This window comes from Protopterus annectens, chromosome 3.part1 (genome assembly GCF_019279795.1).
Source record: "Protopterus annectens isolate FY-2018-M chromosome 3.part1, PAN1.0, whole genome shotgun sequence".
NCBI lineage: Eukaryota > Metazoa > Chordata > Ceratodontiformes > Protopteridae > Protopterus > Protopterus annectens.
Genome location: NC_056732.1, coordinates 500,222,641 through 500,243,665, shown reverse-complemented (window position 1 = coordinate 500,243,665; position 21,025 = coordinate 500,222,641). Strand labels below are relative to the sequence as shown.

Here is a 21,025-nt window from a genome sequence, read left to right as displayed (position 1 = left end):
CGCCAGGCAACTTAATAACTTTTTTACAAACGCCAGATCCTTTAGAAGAATGTCCTTGCTCTCTGCTTGAATCAGGCAGTCGTCCAGGTATGGATAAATTTGAATTCCTTTCTGTCTGCAAAATGCAATTACTGGTGCCAGGCACTTTGTGAAGACCCTGTGTGCAGTAGATAAGCCAAAGGGCAGTTCAGAGAATTGGTAGTGCATTGAACCAGCTATGAATCTGAGGTATCTTCTGCAGTTTTGTCTGATAGGGACATGCAGGTATGCCTCTTTGAAGTCCAAAGTCATGAGCCAAGCTTTCTTGCCCAGCATGGGAAAAAGCTGCTGTAATGTCAACATTTTGAATTTCAGAACATCTGGGTAAGTGTTTAGAGATGAAAGATCCAGAATGGGTCTCCAGGCTTTGTCCTTTCTGGGTACCAGAAAGAGTCTTGAGTAAAATCCTTGTCCTTGCTCCTGTGATGGTACCTTTTGAATAGCTCTCATATCCATGAGTGCTGTAATTTGTTTTTGAGCCTCTGCCCATTGATTTGGTGGCAGATTTGGCATTCCTTTTAACCTTGGCAGAGTGTGAAAGTGGAACCTGTAACCTTGAAATACAATGTTGAGAACCCATTTGTCTTTGGTGATCATTTGCCATGTGAAAGTGGAACCTGCAACCTTGAAATACAATGTTGAGAACCCATTTGTCTTTGGTGATCATTTGCCATTTGTGGTTGAAGAGTGCCAGTTTTCCTCCCAAGGGGGCTGCCAAGATGGATTTGTTTGGCAGCTGTAGTGGGAAGTCATTGGAGCTGCTTTTTATATGGTTGTGGCCTGTCTTCCCCTTGTTTGTGGCCTGATGCAACCCACTGTCGAGGCCTGTAAGGACCTTGTGTTTGACCTCTACCTTTTGGACGTCTGTATCTTCCCCTTTGAGGTCTGTCTGTAATTGGAAAGGACCAATTCTTAGTTGACCAGTTTCTGCTAAATCTAGCAGGCTGAACCTGTAAGAAATCCTTCACCGTTTGCATAGATTTTTTGCCTTATCCTCCATTTTCTTTAATACCTCTTCTGCCTTAACTCCAAATAACACATCCTGCTGCAAAGGTGCATCCAATAATTTTGCTTTAACATGATCTGGTAACGTATGTTCTTTTAACCAAGCATGTCTTCTAATGACAGAGCCTGTAACTGCTGCTCTGCAGGAGGCCTCTAGAGAATCAAAACCACATTGCAAAGTATGCTTTCCCACTTGTTCAGCTGCATGCAATAAATCCTGCATTTCTTTAAAATTAGGAGGATCTGATTCTGGAAGCATTTTTTGTTTGAACTAAGACAGTAAAAATTGCTGATATTTTAGCATATTTAACTGGCAATTTAATGCTCTCATTGCTAAAGTTGCAGACGTATATACTTTCTTTCCCCATCTGTCTAATGCTCTGGAATCTCTGTCAGAGGGAACAGGATTCTTGGCTGATGAGGCCTTAACTCCTTTGGGTCCCTGAAAAATAGTTTTAGGTTCAACGACAGGGCTTTCATACAGAAATTTATGTGAGTCAGGGACTCTGTAGTACCTGTCAGGTTTAACAGGGGCTGGAGGTAAGGAATCAGGATTTAAGCTGGATTCAGTATAAACATCATCCACAATATCTAACACTGGCAGAATAACAAGGAGTCTGTGTTGAGGTAATAAAAGGAAGTCTCTGAGCCTTTTCTTGGATTCTGAGTAATCCTGGCCTTCCCAGTGGAAATGCTCCCTTATGGTATGTAGGGTTTCCCCAAAGGAGTAGTCCTCAGGCGGTGAGGCTGATGGAATTGATTCCTCAGCATCAGAATCCTAATAAGGGGGTAAAGAGTATCCTAGGTCTGAGGATGAATCAGAAGAGATGGACACTTGGTCGGATGAGTCATAAACTGCATCCTGTCTAGGCCTTTTATCAGGAGGGGGATGGGACCCCCTGATCAGAGTAATTAGGTCTTCGGCCATTTTGAGCATTTGTTTCATAGGCATGGAGGCCTGTCCTGGAGAATGCTGTATTTGTTTCGTTGACTTTAAAGGAGGCTTAGACTTAGCTGAGGGTTTAATGCTCAACTTGGGTAGGTCTGAAGACACCCTCTGTAGCTGTGGTTTGCTCAGCTACTCCGGATCCCTCTGAAAGGTTGGTCTCAGTAGGCTGAAGACCTTGTGCGTCCGAAGGCCCAGCCATCTCCACGTGGGAGTCAGAGGCGGCTTGTGGTTCTACAGAAGCGGTCGTCAGGGGCTGCAAAGGCGCCTTGCTGAAAACCGGAGAACCGGTGACTGGCCTAGAAGAGGCTTCGTCATTAGTTTTGGGCCTCGGATGCCTATCCTTGTCTTTGTGCTTTTTGTGTACTCTGGTCAGAAGTTCTGATGGCATGTTATAATTGAATTTTCTACCAAAATAATGCCGTGCAAAATCAAAGTGACGTTTAATAATGCGCTTGTTAAACCTAGCACAAAACCGACAACCAGTAACGTCGTGGTCAGGGCCTAGGCATGGGATACAATAGGAATGGAAATCCTTATGAGGTATTTGCTTCGCACAAGAAATACAGTTATTAACTTTTACTGACATCGGTCTGAGGTAGAAAAAGTTTCCCCAACAGGGTACTTAACTTTGTAGACGACTTCGGTTCTGAATTAGGAATGAAAATCTCAGGAGACGACCGACCGGCACTTGCGAACTGCTTTTGCTTCGGGCACCGCGTGGCAAGAAAGACTGAAGAAAATGGCATCAACTGCATCTTATATACCCCTGTCACACTGACGTCAGGAAGGAGGTGACAGCAACCGACGCCGGACCAAGACTTTGGAACTCTGGCCGACTGCGGGACCGCCTGATGGCAGGATAACCCAATTGTAATGACTGCAGCAGTGTAACACAATGAACATCGGGCAGATTAATGGACTGGTTTATGTTTGCTTCAGATGCCACGTTAGATAAGAAGGATGGTTTAGTACGGAGAGAGACCCTATCCTTATGGAAGACCAAATATGGAGGCACGGCAGACAGAGCTTAAAGTTCAGAAACTCTCCTAGCCGATGTGATGGCGACTAGGAAAGCTGTCTTCCAGGTCACAAATTTTAAGTCCACTGAAGCTGCAGGTTCGAAAGGAGGAGCCACCAATGCCTGTAAAACAAAAGTAAGGTCCAAAGGAGGTACAGAATCCTTGACAGTGGGCCGTAACAGAAAAGTACCTCTAAGAAAAGCTTTACACAGCCTAGAGTAGGCTAAGGCCATGTTGTCTTCACCAATGTGAAAACTGGAAATGGCTGCCAATTCTACTTTAACTGTGGAGGAACTAGCTCCTTGCTTAAAGATACCAGACAGGAAGTCCAACAACGCTGGAACAGGGGCTGCAAAGAGATCTATTTTTCTCTGTGAGGCCCAAATGGAAAAGCGTTTCCATTTACTGCAATAGAGTTTCCTAGTGGAGTCTTTAAGAGAGGCCACCAGAATGGATTTTACCTGGGATGAAAGACTGGGAGTCCTGCCAATTAATGGAACTGGAGCAACCAAGCTGTTAGCATGAGGCTGCTCAGATCGGTCGGACGTGTCCCCGAAGGATAGGAAATTAGATCTGTGCAGGGTTTCAGAACCCACAGGGGAGCCAACAGATGAGACCAAAGGAATTGGAACCAAACCTGACGAGGCCAGAACGGGACAATGAGGATCACTTTGCACCACAGTCGGCAAGCTTTCTGAAGAAACTTCAGAATGACAGGTAAAGGTGGATAAGCATACAGAAGCCTGGGGGACCAAGCATGGACTAGAGAGTCTTTGGGGACTTCCCCTGGTGAGGGAATCAGAGCGAACAACTCGCTGCCCTTCGCGTTGGAATGAGATGCGAAGAGATCGCAGCAAGGCTGACTCCATGCAAGGAAAATCTCCTCTGCTACTGACTGTTTCAGAGACCACTCGTATGGCCTCAGAATGGCCTGACTCAATCTGTCTGCTAAAATGTTGGAGCGCCCCGGATGTGTGTTGCTATCAGAAACTGACCAGTGGAAATCGCCCATTCCCACACTTTCATGGCCTCGCGACATAGAGGGTAGGATCTGGTTCCCCCTTGCTTGTTGATATACCAAACGACCAACATGTCTGAATTGCAATCAATCCAAGAGGGAGGACTGTGTGAAAGGCTTCCAGTGCTAAAAGCACTGTCCTCATCTCTAGAACATTTATGTGCAAATTGGTCTCTGCCTGGGACCACGTGCCTTGGACTGTCCTTCCCGAACAGTGCCCCCCTCCACACCCGAGTTGGGAGGCGTCCGTGGTCACTGTGGTTTGGACTGGAGGTGACACAAAGGAGCGTCCTTTTGATATCTCTGGTGAAGTTAACCACCAAAGAAGAGATGTCCTGCAGAAGTGACTGATCTTGATCGGAAATTCCATGGGCAGGTCTAGCCAAGACCACTGAACAGCCAGAGTCCATTGAAAAACCCGCATGTGAAGGCGCGCATAAGGGAGAATAGATATGGCGGCAGCCATGGAGCCCAGAGCCCGGAGAACCTCGCTCGCCTTTGAAGACTGGGAGTTCCCTTTCTGAGCTATGTGTTACCGGAGATGTAGAATCCTGTCTGGAGTTAGGAATACCTTCATCTGCAAAGTGCCTAACCGTGCCCCAATGAAGTTTCAAACTTGTACTGGTTGCAAATGGGATTTGTGAACATTGACTCTAATTCCCAGTAGCTATGCTAACTGAATGAAATAAACTCGGGCCAGACACAAGTGATGCTTGTTTGAGACTGACTTCAGAGTAGATATTTTCGCCAAGAACAGCTGTCTGTCCTGCGGCACTAAAGACTCTGGGGGTGACTCAGTGAATTCCGCAGCAAGGTCTCGCTGAAGCAGAATCACATGTGCCAAATAATTCGGCGCACGGATAGAAAAAGTCGCTGAGGAGTATACGCGCTTCCCAAATCTATCCACCGACCTGGACTCCTTGTCTGGAGGGCGGACTAAGGAACTCTCCTGTGCTAGTTCCTTCTTTGTGGCCGCTGCGACCAACATAGCATCAACTGAGGCTCCTTTCGACCAGGTTTGTCTGTCAGAAGGGGGAGATAAAACCTTGTCAGGGCGTTTTGGGATGGGCTCTACGGTGTCGGGCTCCTTCCATGCCCTCGTGGTGATGGGGTCCACCAAGGGGTCTGTTGGTGGTGACACCCAGGAAGTAGATGGGCCCGTGCCAAAGGCATCCAGGAACATTGACTCATCCCCAGAAGGTTTTGGGGCTGACCAACCTCCCCTCTGGCGGAAGATCTCCATAATTTCTCCGAAGGAGACTTCTTTTTTCTTTGGGAGGTGACCAGGGGAAACCTTCTCCTTCATCTAAGTCAGAGTCAGTAGTGAGGGACTTGGGGGAGTCCAAGTGCCTCCTTTTACACTTGCGCTTACGGTGACCCTCTTCAGTCGGACTTTCAGAAGGGGCTCCGCAAGCCGCAGGGGTTTCCTCGGGGGGGGGGAATTACCTGGGGATCCTCTGGCATGGGCTGTCCCTGAGACAGGATGAAGGGAGTCGTCGCCAAATCCAGGGGGGCCTGGGTGGTATCCAAGGGGATGGGCTGGGGTCTCAATCCCTGGGAGAGAACCCTCTCCACCACTTCGAAGACCGAGGGAGATGCCCACCCCATGCCCACCCCAGATCCGAAGCGAGGACCGGAGCCAAAGACAGGGTAGCCTGAGGTCCAAGGGAACGGATCAGATCCGAAAAGGTCAGAGCCGAAGAATCCATTCCCCCAGGTCCAACTTCCTGTCCGCAGGTCCGAGGAACTCAAAGTAACAGCCGGAGTAGAGGTTGGAGGAACCATTGGCACCGAGCTACCAGCTCTGAAAAACTTCGGATCCAAGAGCCCTGAAGCCTAAGCACGGATCAGGGAAGGAGAGATGGGGCAGAAAAGAGGCATGGAGGTCGCCCCTCCAGAGGGAGAGGGACCTGGCAATACTCCCATCTGAATTTGGGTCTGAATAAATCTCCGTATCATCCTGTCCATATCCATGTCCGATAGGCTCCGAGTCGACCACGAAGAGGCCACCGACTCAGATCTGGCTGGTCTGCGCAGTGGGGAGGAGGGCCTCGGGTCTGAATGTTCCAACGGCTCTGGTGCGAAACGAGGAGACCAGAGCTGTGGAGAAACAGGCCTCATGGTCTTAGATGGGGGGGCTGAGAAAGAGCTCCCTGTCTGGGGACCTCTTACAATGCCTGTCCTTTTTCTCCCTTTCTTCTCTGCGCCTTTCCTTTTCCTTCTCTTTTTCTTTTGCCTTATCTTTGTCAGACTCGCTGACTGAAGATCTGTCCTTTTAAGACCCATCGCCAAACGAAGAGGGAGGTTGAGTCCCTGTCTGGGTGGAAGGTGGTACACTAGCGATCAAGGCAGATTCCAGCATGGCAGCAGGGAAAAGGACTTGGGCAACAAGCTTGGCCTTACGATCCTTAAGGGCCCTAGGGTTGAAACCTGAACAGACAGCACATTGAGTGGACAAATGTGCCACTCCTAAGCATATCTCACACAGTGTGAGACCATCGGTTGGGGAAAGTTTATGGCCACACTCTGCATAGTCCAGCACTCCAAGGTATAAGCACTACCTTTCCAAAAACCACACACACACAGGTAGGGGAAGGGCAGGCCTAACTACTACTCTAAACAAAAAACTTTTTTTTTTTTTCACCAACGACCAAACGTGATACTACAGAAGGGGAGTAAGGGAAATCCTAATCAATCACACCTAGATATCAGCAAAGAATTCTACTTACTATCCCTGAGCTCAGAGCAAAGGAGACCACGATGCACACTACTGGCACGGCAAACGAGATCTGGGGGAAGATAGGAGATGGTAGGGTATTATGGGTAAGGGGAGGAGCTCGCAGCTTGAAGCAGATGCTAAAAAAAAGTTGCCGTCTCTGATCCGATACGGATCCGTATACCCACAGGTTGTAGATAAAATGAAGTTAACTACTTCAGATTTTATATATATATATATATATCTATATATAACACACACACACCTACATATAACACCACAGAGTGGGAAAAGTACAGGTGTGTACACATCATAAATGTACATGTTCGATTGCATTCACTGTTGCAGTCATTAAATTTGGTTAATCTGCTGGCAGGTTGCCCTCAGTCAGCCTGATTAACAAAGTCTTGGATTCTGCGTCGGTTGCTGTCCCTTCTTCCATGACATCAGGTCGTCTAGGTATAAAACATGCGGCTGACACCATTACATCAGTTTTTCTTGCCCCAGATGTCAGGTGTCCCCCAAATGGGGAGCGAAATATATTTTATATAAATATATCTATATCTATCTATATATATATATATATATATATATATATATATAAATATATATATAAATATATATATAGATATAAATATATCTATCTATATATATATATATATATATATATATATATATATATATATATATATATATATATATAATTAAAAATACAAAAGTATACCTCCAAACAAAAGCAAATGCACCAAAAAGGCTTTTAAGCACAGTAAAAGAAAGTAGAGGTATAGTAAGAGAAAAACAGGGGCTGGAGGGAGGGTAACCAGGACTGCAAAAGTGAATACACTTGAACATCTACATTTATGGTAAGTGTACACAACTGTACTATGTTTATCGTGTTTCACTGTTGCAGTCATTTCATTTGGGTAAATTCCCAAAGCTATGGTTGGGAGGATGGATTTATACAGCATTAGGACCAGCTACAAGGCCCTGCAAAACAGCAGTGGCAAAGCCAGCTCTGGATTTAGAGAAAAATTGTTAAGTGATAATGCTTGGTGAAAAGTATGAACTGAACTCCAGGTAGCAGCTTCTAAAATATCCCTGGTAAGAACAACTCTGAAAAAGGCTGTTGAAGGAGATGCAGCCCTGGTGGAATGAGATCTGATCCCCTGTGGGGATAGGTTTTTCATGGTGCTTATAACAGAAATGAATACAATGGCTTATCCATTTATAAATGGTTTGCTTTGAAATAGCCTTCCCCTCTGCCCCTGCAGCAAATGCTACCAGCAGTTGTTCAGATTTTCTTTGAGATTTAGTCCTGTCCAAGTAGAATCTAAGTTTCCTGTGTACATCCAATGAATGCAGAATCCTCTCCCCCTTGTTCTGTGGAATGGGAAAGAAAGTTGGCAAATGAATGGACTGATTAAGAGCCACACTGGATACCACCTTGGGCATGAATGATGGATTGGTCCTGAGTGACACCTTGTCCGCATGAAAGATGATGAAAGTCTCCACTGCCATAAGGGCCTGTAATTCAGATATCTTTTCTAGCTAAAGTGATTGCTAAAAGGAAGGCTGGTTTCCAGGAAAGAAATTTTAAGTCTGCAGTAGCAGCTGGCTCGAAAGGAGGCAGAGTGAGTCTCTCCAATACAAAGTTAAGGTCCCAGGCAGGGGGGTTGGAGTTCTCCTGGGTGGTCTCATGTTTTTGGCCCCTCTGAGATTCTGCTTTAGAAGAGGATGAGAGAAGGGGGGGGGGGGAGTCTGTGTTATAATGAGCTGAAATGGCTGAGGCATGGATTTTTATGGAAGAAAAAGACAGGCCCTTGTGAAGCATCTCAGTTAAGTATTGCAAAATCTGAGGTAAACTGGGCACTGCTCTGCTCATCCCTGGAGATTGATTCCAGGTACAGAATCTTTTCCATTTGTCAGCTTAAGATTTTCTAGTACTAGGTCTTCTCGCCTCCAAAATGACATCCATCACAGGTTTGTTGAGGGATGCTAAGGGGGGATTTAAGTTATTAGCCAAGCTGCAAGATTCAATGTTTGGAGCAGAGGGTGTAGAATTTGGTTCTCCTGCTGAGACAGTAAGGAAGGTGTCTGAGGCAGGTGCCACAGTGAAATGTGCGACACTGTGCAGGAGTGGGTACCAGTGTTGGCGAGGCCAGTCTGGAGCAATCAAAATCATTTTTGGTTTGTCCTGTTTGACTTTTAGTAGAACTTTGGAGAGTAGAGGCAGAGGGGGAAAGGCAGAGACTGATAGATCTCTCCAGCTTGAAGGACAGAGCATCCACTTTCCAGGCTTTTTTGTGATGAGTCCTTGTGCTAAATTTGTCCAACTGTTAGTTCTGGGGTGAGGCAAAGAGATCTATGTCTGGGCTCCCCCATTTGTGTGTTAACATGTTGAAAATCCATGGTTCCAGTTTCCATTCGTGTGGGTCCATGAGATTTCTGCTTAATTTGTCTGCCAGAACATTTTAGCTTTCCTGGCAGGAATTGAGCTTGTAGTTGTACTTGGTAGCTCAAGGCAGTATTCCACAATGCCATGGCTAGTCGGCAGAGGGGGTAGGAATCTGTACCCCCCTGCTTATGTACCACATAACTGTGGTGTTGTCCGTCTTTATCAGCAATTGTCCTGGATGAAGGTAGTTCTTGAATGCTGTCAGTGCATTCTGTACAGCTAGCATTTCTTTTTGATTGATATGAAGGTGCATTTGATTTGGGCTCCATTTGCCCTGAATACACTTCCCTGCCAGATGAGCCCCCCTATGCATAGTCTGATGCGTCTGTAGTTAGGGCTTGGGCGGCAGGTGCTGTTGTGAATGGCCATCTCTTGTTTTGGTGGCAGGCCTCTGCCCACCATAGGAACTCTAGGTGCAGGCAAGGTATGATAGGAATCATTGTTTCCAGATAGCAGGGTTTTTGTGGCCACCTTTTTGAAGTAAGTCAGCACATGAATTTGCTTGTCTGGTGTAAGGAAAGCCATCTGGGCAGTTGTATTCAAGCTTGCACCCAGGAATGTAATTTTTGGAGATGGTACCAGTTGAGATTTCTTTTCGTTTGTGGTGTACCCTAGACAGGTTAGAACTCTTTTTACAAACGCCAGATGTTTTAGAAGAATGGCCTGGTTTTCTGCCTAAATTACACAATCGTATGGCTATATTTGAATATTTTGCCTCCAAAATGCAATTACTGGAGCCAGGCACTTTGTGAATAGCCTGGGTGCAGTAGACTAGCCAAAGGGCAGTGCAGAGAACTAATAATGCAAGCAGCCTGCTTTGAAGCATAGGTATCTTCTGCAAGATTCCCTGAGTGGGATATGCAGGTAAGCCTCTTAAGTCGAGAGTTGCCAACCAGGCATCCTTGCCTAGCATAGGAAGTAACTGGTGAAGAGTCAGCATCTTGAATTTTGTAATGTCCAGAAAAGTGTTTAGAGTAGACAGGTCCAAAATTGGATGCCATGATTGGTCTTTTCTGTGTACCACTCTGGAATAGAAACCTTGTCCATTTTCCTCTTCTGGTACTAGTCGAGTAGCCCCCATGTTTAGGAGGGAAAGTACTGGTTTCTGAGCCTCTGCCCACTGATTTGGGGGCGGGTCTGGCCACCCGTTTGGAGTCAGCAGTGTGTGGAAATGAAATCTGTATCCCTGGGACACTATTTAAAACCTATTTGTCCCGGTTTATAAGTTGCCAGTTTCTTGAATGAAGAGCCAGTTTTCCCCCCAAAGGGGCGGCTAAAAGGTAAGTGCTTGGTAATTTTAAAGGGAAGTCATTGAGACTGTTTACCATATGGTGGTGCCTTGTTGTTTCCAGATTTGGAAGTGGAAGCACCCCATTGCTTAGTTCTGAAAGTCCCTTGGGACTGAAACCTGCTGCTTTTGGAATGTCTGGGTTTGGCTGGAGTGGCTCTGGAAGGAGCTGGAAAGGACCAGTTCTTAGTAGGCCAGTGCCTACTAAATCTAGGAGGTTGTACTTGTAAGAAATCTTTCACAGTTTACATAGATTTAGCTTTATCTTCCATCTTTTTTTAGAACTTCTTTAGCCTTAAAGCCAAACAGGCAGTCCTGCTGTAAAGGAGCATCCAAAAGTTTTGCTTTAACATGATCTGGCAGAGATTGTTCCTTAAGCCAAGCATGCCTTCTAAGCACAGACCCAGTAACAGCAGCCCTGCAAGAGACCTCTAAAGAATCAAAACCACATTGCAAAGTACGTTTGCCAACTTGTTCAGCTGAATGCAATAAATCCTGTAAATCTTCATTCTCCACACAGTGAGAAATCAGCATAATTTTTCATTTAAGCAGTCCCATGATATGCTGCTGATATTTTAGCATATGGAATTGACAGTTTAAAGCCCTGATTGCTAAGGTTGCAGAAGTATAAACCTTTTTACCCCATCTGTCCAGCGCCCTGGAGTCTCTATCAGAAGGGGTAGTATTTTTAGCAGTAGAAGCCTTAATGCCCTTGGGCCCCTAAGAAATGGTTTCTGGGTCCACAACAGGATTTTTGAAAAGGAATTTGTGGGACTCAGGAAAGTACAGTTTTGTACCTACCATAAATGTAGATGTCCGAACTGGATAGCATCTGCAGTCATAACAACTGGGTTGTCCTGTCGTCAGGCAGCCCTTCAGTCGGCCGGATTCCAAAGTCCGGGTCCGGCTTCGGCTGATGTCGCACTTCACCCGACGTCATCTCTGTTGGTCTTCGGGTATAAAGGCATCAGCCGACGCCATTTTCCTCAGTGTTTCTTGCCCCAGATGCCAGTTGCCTTCTTGAAGGCTAAAATTTGGATAGATGCCAATGTTTCCAAAAAGATAGAGGTAAACACAAATATAAGCATGTATGTACATATATACAAACAAATACACCATAAAAAGACTCCCCCCCACCAGCTAGCTATTAGGAGGGTAAACACCCTAGGAGTACCACAGAGGGGAAGGAGGGAGGGTAATCCTGACTGCAGATGCTATCCAGTTCGGACATCTACATTTATGGTAGGTACAAAACTGTACTATGTCCTTCATGGATGCATCTGCAGTCATAACAACTGGGTAGAATACCATAGCCAACTAGGGGAGGAGGATAAAAGTAGATTATGGTGTGTTTAGGATCCCTTGCAGTACAGCAGTGGCAAACCCTGCTCGGGATCTGGAATATAGAGGCAAATTGTAATGCTTGGCAAATGTATGCACGGAGGTCCAAGTAGCCGCCTCAATAATGTCTTTGGTTGCCACTCCTCGTAAGAAGGCTGTGGTAGTGGCTGTTGCCCTTGTAGAATGAGGTCTTATATCCTGTGGAATTGGTTTTCCATGGAAGGAGTAACAGAATCGTATGCAATTTCCTATCCATTTGGAGATTGTCTGTTTGGAAATAGCTTTTCCTTCCTTCCTGTTGCATAGGCTACAAAAGTTGGTCAGTCTTTCTGCTACTTTTGTTCTGTCCAAGTAGTAGCGTAGCTGTCTATGTACATCCAAGGTATGCAGTATTCTTTCCCTCTGTTTTGTGGGTTGGGAAAGAAGGTAGGTAGGTGGATTGCCTGGTTTAAAGACACTCTGGATACCACCTTAGGCATAAATGTAGGATTAGTCCTCATGGACACTCTATCTTGGTGGAAGATTAGGAAGGGTTGCACTGCCATTAAGGCCTGTAGTTCTGAAACCCTCCTTGCTGAAGTAATTGCCAGTAGGAAAGCAGTTTTCCATGACAGGTGTTGTAGGTCTGCTGTTGCTGCTGGTTCAAAGGGTGATAGTGTCAACTTTTCTAGCACAAAGTTTAAGTCCCAAGCTGGTAATGGTGGTTTCCTTGGAGGTTTTACATTCTTGATTCCTCTGAGGAACTGCCTGAGCAAAGGGTGCGAAAAACAGGTGGATCAAAGCTGTATTCTGCTGAAATAGCTGATGCATGTATCTTGATGGAGGAGTAGGACAGGCCTGAATGAAGAAGTTCGGCCAGATACTCCAGAATGTTAGGCATATCTATGTTTGACACATCTTTTCCTCTTTCAGTACTCCAAATGACAAACCTTTTCCATTTTCCAGCATAGTTCCTTCTTGTTGAAGGTCTGCGTGCTTCAAGAATAATGTCTTTAACTCTTTGGGAAAGTTCTGGATTAGCTGCTTCTATGTGATGTTCCATGCAGTCAGTTGCAACGTTTTTAGGTTTGGGTGTATGATGCTGTAGTTGTTCTGAGTTAACATCAAAGGCATCAGGGGTATTGGCCACATATTGTTCCGAGACATGCTCCTCAGCAGTGGGTACCAGTGTTGTCTTGGCCAGTTTGGAGCTATCAGGATTATCCTTGGACGTTCTTCCTTGATTTTTAGTAGTACTTTGTGTATCAAGGGAAGAGGTGGGAATGCATATGCTGTTAGGCCTTTCCAGCTGAAGGAGAGCGAATCCACTTTCCATGCTAGTGGGTGGAATGTCCTTGTGCAGAATTTTTGAGCTGGTGATTGAGAGGTGATGCGAACAGATCTATCTGAGGCATTCCCCATTTCTTTGAGATGGTCTTGAAGATGTCCAGGTGCAGCTTCCATTCGTGGGCATCCGATGTGGTTCTGCTTAATATGTCTGCTAGAGTATTTTCTCTTTCCGGTACAAATATTGCCTGTAACTGGATGTTGTAGCTGAGTGCCAGGGTCCACAGTTCCAAAGTCATTCTGCATAGGGGGTATGAATGAGTGCCTCCCTGTTTGTTGATGTACCACATGACTGTGGTGTTGTCTGTCCTTATCATCAACTGGCCCTCTTTGAGAAATGGTCTGAACTTTTGGATTGCCAGTTTTACTGCCAGCATTTCTTTTAGGTTGATGTGCAGGTGAAGTTGATCCTGTGTCCACAATCCTTGCACGCATTTGTCCAGCATGTGGGCCCCCCATCCTAGGTCTGAAGCGTCTGTTGTGATGGTCTGGCTTGCTTGACATCTGCGAAAGGGTAGGCCTGGGTTTGACTGGCATGCCTGAGCCCACCATAGGAACTCCTGTTTTAAGCATGGAATTAGTGGGATTTCTGTTTCTAGGCTGTGTCTGTGCTGGGACCATAAATTCTTTAGGTACCACTGTAGTTTTCTCATATGTAGTCTGGCAAATGGGACCAAGATTATGCATGATGCCATGAAGCCCAAGGCCTGCAGTACTTTTCTTGCTGTTAACTTGTTCAGTTTTGTTAGTGCCAAGAAGTAAAGAGGGAGTTATTTTTGTTTTTCTGTAGTTAGGAATGCCATTTGTTTTACTGTGTCCAATTCAGCCAGGAATGTCCTTGTTTGGGATGGTATCAGCCTTGACTTTTGTAAATTGACTGTGTATCCCAGTGCTTGTAGCAAGTAAATGACCCTTTGTAAATCTGTTGTCAGCTTGCTTTTGTTGTCCCCTTGTAGCAGGCAGTCGTCCAGGTATGGGTAAATTTGAATTCCCTGTAGTCTGCAATGGGCGATTACTGATGCCAGGCATTTTGTGAATACTCTGGGCAGTAGATAAGCCAAAGGGCAATGCTGAGAATTGATAGTGCTCTGATCCTGCAAGAAATCTGAGGTATCTTCTGCAGATTGGTCGAATGGGGACGTGCAGGTATGCCTCCTTGAGATCTAGAGTTACCAGCCAACACTCCTTGCCCAGCATGGGAAGAAGTTGCTGTAGGGTCAGCATTTTGAATTTTGGGACAATGATGTATGTATTTAAGGTGGACAGGTCGAGAATTGGTCTCCAACTTTTTTCCTTTCTTGGAACTAGGAATAGTCTGGAGTAGAACCCCTTTCCTTGCTCTGCTGTTGGCACTCTTTCCACAGCTCTCATATTTGCTAACTCCATTATCTGTTGTAGAGCCTCTGTTTTTTGATTTGGAGGTAGATTTGGCATTCCTCTTTTGACTGGTAAAGTGTGGAAGTGGAACCTGTAACCTTGATCTATGGTTTGTAAAATCCACTTGTCTTTTGTTATGTAGTGCCAGTTCTTTGAAAATAAGGTTAACTTTCCGCCTAGAGGAGCTGCTATTTGTTCCCTGGTAGGCAGATTTAGGGTTAAGTCACTGTGGTTGTGTTGAGGTAGTGGCAGTGGTTGTGTCTGCGCCTCTGTTGTTTCCTTGCCACTGTCGTCCTCTGTAGGCACCTCCTCTGGATTGGTTTCTGCCTCTGGAACGTCTATTCCTGCCCCTTTGAGATCTTGTGGAGTCAGGAAAGGACCAATTTTTGGCAGGCCAGTTCCTGCTAAACCTTGGGGGTTGAACCTGCAAGAAATCTTTAACCGTTTGAACAGATTTTGCCTTTTCTTCCATTTTCTTCATAACCTGCTGGGCAGGTGTACCAAACAAGCTTGTCTTATCCATAGGAGCATCTAGCAACTTAGCTTTAACATGATCCAGTAAAGCTTGCTCCTTTAGCCATGCATGCCTTCTTATCACTGTGCCAGTCATGGCTGACCTAAATGAAGCCTCCAGTGCATCATAGCCACATTTTAAGGAATGGTTACTAACCTGTTGTATGTTATTTACCATTTCTAATACATATTTCTTATCAAGAGATTCATCAGTGGTTAGCTTTTTAGTTAACTGATCAAGCATAAACTCTTGGTATTGTATCATGTGAAACTGACAGTTTAAAGCTCTAGCTGAAAGAGTAGCTGAAGTGTAGACCTTTTACCCCATCTGTCTAATGACCTTGCTTCCCTTTCAGAAGGAATAGGGTTTTAGCTATGGTCGCTACTGCCTTGGGACCCTGGGATATAGTTTCGCGGTCTGCAAGTGGGGCCTTGTAAAGGTGGTGATGAGTATCTGGCACCCTGTAAAATCTGTCTGGTTTTGCAGGGGCTGGGGGTAAAGAATCTGGAGCGGAGCAGACATCATTGAAAGCATCATCCACCACAGAGAGAACAGGAGGTATAGCTAAGGGCCTGTGCTGTGGAAGGTGCAGAAAGGTCCTAAGTCTTTTTCTGGAGTCTGAAAAATCCTGTTGCTGCCATTGGAACTGCTCTCGCATGGCATGTAAGGTTTCCCCAAAGGAGAATTCTTCTGGTGGGGAAGCAGCTGGAATGGATTCTTCAGCATCAGAATCTTCAAAATTGGAGAAAGGAGCCTCTGGCTGGTCAGTTATATCTGAAGTAATCTCTGGATCCGACCGACCGGCACTTGCGAACAGCTTCTGCTTCGGGCGCCACGCGGCAAGAAAGACTGAGGAAAATGGCGTCGGCTGATGCCTTTATACCCGAAGACCAACAGAGATGACGTCGGGTGAAGTGCGACATCAGCCGAAGCCGGACCCGGACTTTGGAATCCGGCCGACTGAAGGGCTGCCTGACGACAGGACAACCCAGTTGTTATGACTGCAGATGCATCCATGAAGGACATCCCTGTAGTACCTATCTGATTTGCTAGGGGCTGGAGGCAAGGAATCAGGGGCCATACTGGATTCCAAAAACACATCAACAATGTCTAGTACAGGAAGTATAGCCAAAGGCCTAAGCTGAGGAAGGAGGAGGAAATCCCTATGCCTCTTTTTGGATTCAGAGAAATCCTGACTTTTCCAGTGGAAATGCTCCCTTAAGGTATGTAGAGTTTCCCCAAAAGAGAAATCCTCAGGCGGAGAAGCAGAGGGAATGGAATCCTCTGCATCAGAGTCCTAAGTAGGAATGGACAAATCCAGATCATTAGAAGATTCAGATGAAATAGAGTCCTGTTCAGAAGATTCATAGTCCAGTTCAATCCTAGGCCTCTTGGAGGGGGAAGGGGTTGACTACCCCTGATTAGAGTAATTAAATCTTCAGCCATTTTGATCATTTGTTTTTTAGGCATAGGGGCCTGAACATGTGGTCTGGGCGTCAGTTTTTTAGACATAAATCGAGATTTAGGCCTTAGAACTGAAGTTGGGGTTGATTTAATATGCAAGTCTGTAGGCCTGAATACACCCTTAGAAGCCGGTGCCTGCTCAGCAGCTCCAGACCCATCCAAGGTAGAGACATCTGCGGGTTCCATATATGAAGCATCTAGCGGCATACCGGACTCCGAATGGGTATCACTAGAAGTAGCGGGCATCAGGGGTTGCAAAAGCACCTCACTGAGTACCGGCTAACTGGCGAATGGCTTAGAAGCGTCATTGGCAGTTTTGGACCTCTACGGCCTGTCTCTGTCTTTTTCTTTGCGTTTTTTCGGTATTCCGGTAGTCGGATGGCTAACTGACGTCATTTCTGGTTAATTAAATCGAGAACAGAAATATTTAGAAGCAAAAATGTACCGACGACGGATAGTGCACCGATTAAATAAAGCACAAAACCGACAGCAAGGTACGTCATGGTCAGGGCATAGGCAAGGAATACAGTACAAAAGAAAATCCTAATGAGGTATTTGTTCCCACAAGTAATACAATTGTTAACTTTTACTGACATTGGTAAGAATCAAGAAAAAGTTTCCCCAACGGGGTACTTAGCTTTTAATTGAAGACTTTGTTTCTGAAACTCGAAAATGAAAATTTCAGGAGTCGACCAACCGGCACTTGCGAACTGCTTCAGCTTCGGGCACTGCGCGGCAAGAAAGACTGATGTAATGGCGTCGGTTGCATGTTTTATACCCCTGATGACCTGAAGTCATGGAAGAAGGGACAGCAACCGAATCAGGACCCAAGACTTTGTTAATCAGGCCGACTGAGGGCAACCTGCCAGCAGATTACCCAAATTTAATGACTGCAACAGTGAAACACGATGATCATCATCTTATCAGTTGCCATGTGAAGGTACTTAGGAGCCTTCAGTAGAAATATATGCGCACCCAAATATAAACCAACCTCATTAACAGGAAAAACAATATCTTTCCTTGAAAGCGAACCTGCAAGCTATCGTAAAAGACCAATAACTTGCATTCCATCGTTGTGTAAACTGCACATAGAATCAATGCCACCAGAATTTATAGTGAATTAGTAGAAATTAGAAGTTATGTACTTACCATAACGTTCCATCTGAGTAGGTGTATTCATTTGTCTGCAACCTGTGGGTATGGATCCGATATCGGATCCGAACCGGCATGGTTTATCCAGCTATGGATCCGAGCTCCTAGCTCCTCCCCTCACCCATAATGCCCTGCTCTCCCTACATGACCTCAGATCGAGTTTGCCCTGTATCAAAATACCCTAATCAAAGGGTAACACATTCTATGCAGGAAACTGACAAGGCCAGGGGGATAGGAGGGCGGGATGGTTGCAGACAAATGAATACACCTACTCAGATGGAACGTTATGGTAAGTACATAACTTCTAAATCTGAAGTAGGAGATTCATTTGTCAGCAACCTGTGGGACAGAGTCCCCAGCTACCTGAATCTTGGGCGGCCGTCATGGAAGGATATTCTGGAGCACCGCGGAGCCAAAGGATGCTCTACCTCTAGACGTGATATCCAGCTTGTAATGAGAAATAAAAGTATGAGATGAAGCCCAAGTGGCCGCTGAACAAATGTCATCCAGAGGAATCCTAGCCTTAAAGGCTGCTGAGGTAGAAACAGACCGGGTTGAATGAGCATGGACTCCGTCCGGTGCGGGCCTCCCAGAAGCTTGGCAAGCTAAAAGAATACACTGGGAAATCCAACATGACAAGGAGACTTTGGAAATTGGTTTACCCAGATTGAATTTGGCAAAAGAAATGAACAACTGGTCGTATTGCCTGTGACCAGCTGTCCTGTTAAGGTAAAAACGAAGCTGCCTGTGAACATCCAATGAATGCAGCTTGTACTCGCCTTTGTTCTGATAATTAGGAAAGAAAACAGGGAGGTTGATGGACTGATTAATGTTTGCTTCCTAAGCTACCTTAGGAAGAAACGAGGGACTGATCCTGAGGTACACACGGTCCGGATGGAAGATCAAGTAAGGCGGCTTCATGGAAAGGGCTTGAAGTTCCGAAACTCTTTTGGCTGAAGTAATGGCTACTAAAAATGCAGTCTTAAGAGATAAGAATTTTAGATCTACTGTAGCCGCAGGCTCGAAGGAGGGAGCGGTCAAGGCCTGAAGAACCAAGGAAAGATCCCATGGTGGAACCGCCTGCTTGACAGGGGTCTAAGCAGAAAGGTACCTTTTAGGAAGATTTTACATAACTTGGCAGACATAAGAGGCCCAGAGTCATGACCAACATGATAATGAGAAATGGCCGCTAGCTGAACTTTGACTGTGGAACTACTGGCGCCATCATTAAAAAGAGTGGTAAGGAAGTCTAAAACCAGGGGAAGAGGTACCGTGAAGGGATCAAGACCTTGCCGCTCCGCCCAAACGGAGAATCGCTTCCATTTACTGCGGTAAGTTTTTCTGGTAGAGGGTTTATGCGCCGCTACCAGAATGGCGACGAAATACCGGGAGTACTAATTAGGAGTGGAACTGGAGCAGCCAAGCTGTCAGCTTCAGGTTGTCCAGGTTCTGAGATGGTAGGTTCAATGGGTGTGCTGTCAGATCCGGAATGGGATCTAGAATCCAAGGTGGATTCACTGAGAGAGACCTTAGGTAAGGGAACCAGATCTGCCGAGGCCAGAATGGGGCTATGAGGATCATTCTGCACCCCAACCGAGAGGCTTTCTGAAGAACCTGGAGCATCAGAGGCAGAGGGGGGTATGCGTAAAGAAGACCGGGAGGCCAAGCATGCACCGGAGCGTCTCTCGGGGAATCCCCTGGTGGAGGGATTAGAGCGAAAAAACTGTCGCACTTGGTGTTTGAGGGAGAAGCAAAGAGATCGCAACAAGGAGTTCCCCACCGTGCGAAGATACGTTTCGCTACTTGAGCATTGAGAGACCACTCGTACGGGGAGAGAATGGTGTGACTGAGCTTGTCCACAAGGATGTTGGACCGACCCGGAATGTGCGTTGCGATGAGAAAGCGGTTGGTAGAGATCGCCCATTCCCACACTCTCATGGCTTCCCGACATAAAGGGTAAGACCTGGTTCCCCCCTGTTTGTTGATGTACTAGACTACTGACATGTTGTCTGACGGAATTGCAATTGTTCCTAGGGGAAGAAAGGCCTGAAGTGCATGCAACGCCAACAGCACGGCCTTCATCTCCAGAACATTGATATGCAGGGAGGTCTCGGAGTCGTTCCACGTGCCTTGGACCGTCCGTCCCGCAAAATGCCCCCCCACCCGAGGCGAGATACGTCCGTGGTCACTGTGGCAAGGGGGGGAGATGCACAAAAGGAGCGGCCTCCTTGGAGGTCCTCTGAATGGAGCCACCACAAAAGAGACCGCTTGCAAGCCTTGCTGATTGCAATGGGGTGATGCAGGGGGAGAGAAAGATAAGACCATTGTACTTGAAGCATCCACTGAAGTACTCGCATGTTCAACCTGGCGAGCGGGAGAAGAGAAATCGCTGCCGCCATGGATCCTAGTGCCCTCAGGACCAATTCCGCCGGAACTGAGCTTGAGTGGAGGATGGCCCGCACCTGGAGTCGTAGATTCCGAATTCTGTCGGTTGTGAGGAAGGCTCTTAACTTCCTTGTGTCTAACCTGGCACCTATGAAATCTATCAATTGAGTAGGGGCCAGGTTGGACTTTCCTACGTTTATCGTGATACCTAGCCAGGGGGCTAGCTGAAGAAAAGAATCTCTTGCCAGGGATAGTAGATGCCTTGTTGGGGCGGTGAGAAGCTAGTCGTCCAGGTACGGAAAGACCTGCACCCCCTGAAGCCTCAGGTGGGCCGCAACCACTGCTAATACTTTGGTGAACACCCTGGGGGCTGTGGTGAGACCAAAGGGAAGGACCCTGAACTGGTAGTGACTGGCTCCCAGCCGGAAGCGAAGAAACCTCCTGGGCCATCTGTCCATTAGTATGTGGTAGTACGCATCCTTGAGGTCTATCGAGCACATCCAGTGATTCTCTCCCAGAAGGGGGAGGATAGACTGTAAAGTGACCATCCGGAACTTCTCTTTGGGAACTGCCAGGTTTAATAGGGACAGATCTAGAATGGGTCTTAGGTCCCCCGTCTTTTTTGGCACTAAAAAGAACCTGGAGTAGAATCCTGATCCGATCTGGTCTGGGGGGGACGGGCTGGATGGCTCTTTTCCTCAGCAGATAGCCAATTTCTGCTGAAGCGGCCTCCCTCTGATCGGGTGGAACGTCGGGGAGGGATTTTGGTTTTGGGACGTGGAGAAGGGGAATTTTGTATCCTCTGGATATAATACGGAGGACCAAGCGGTCTGTTGTTATGGACTCCCATGCCGCTAGGTGCTCCGAAAAACGTCCCCCGACTGCCTCCAGAGTGCAGCAGTCGGGCAAACCCCTCAGGGTTGCTGCGCGGGCCGCTCAGAGAAAGGTTCTCTGGACCTGAAATTCCTGGGATCCCC

The 21,025-nt window shown here is 46.5% G+C and overlaps 1 protein-coding gene across 1 annotated transcript in view; it reads right to left on the bottom strand.

The window, feature by feature from the left end:
- The window catches only part of PHF20L1 (PHD finger protein 20 like 1), a 2,880,694-nt gene that overhangs the window by 2,464,586 nt on the left and 395,083 nt on the right, over positions 1-21,025 (bottom strand). The gene's annotated exons all lie outside the window — the stretch shown is intronic.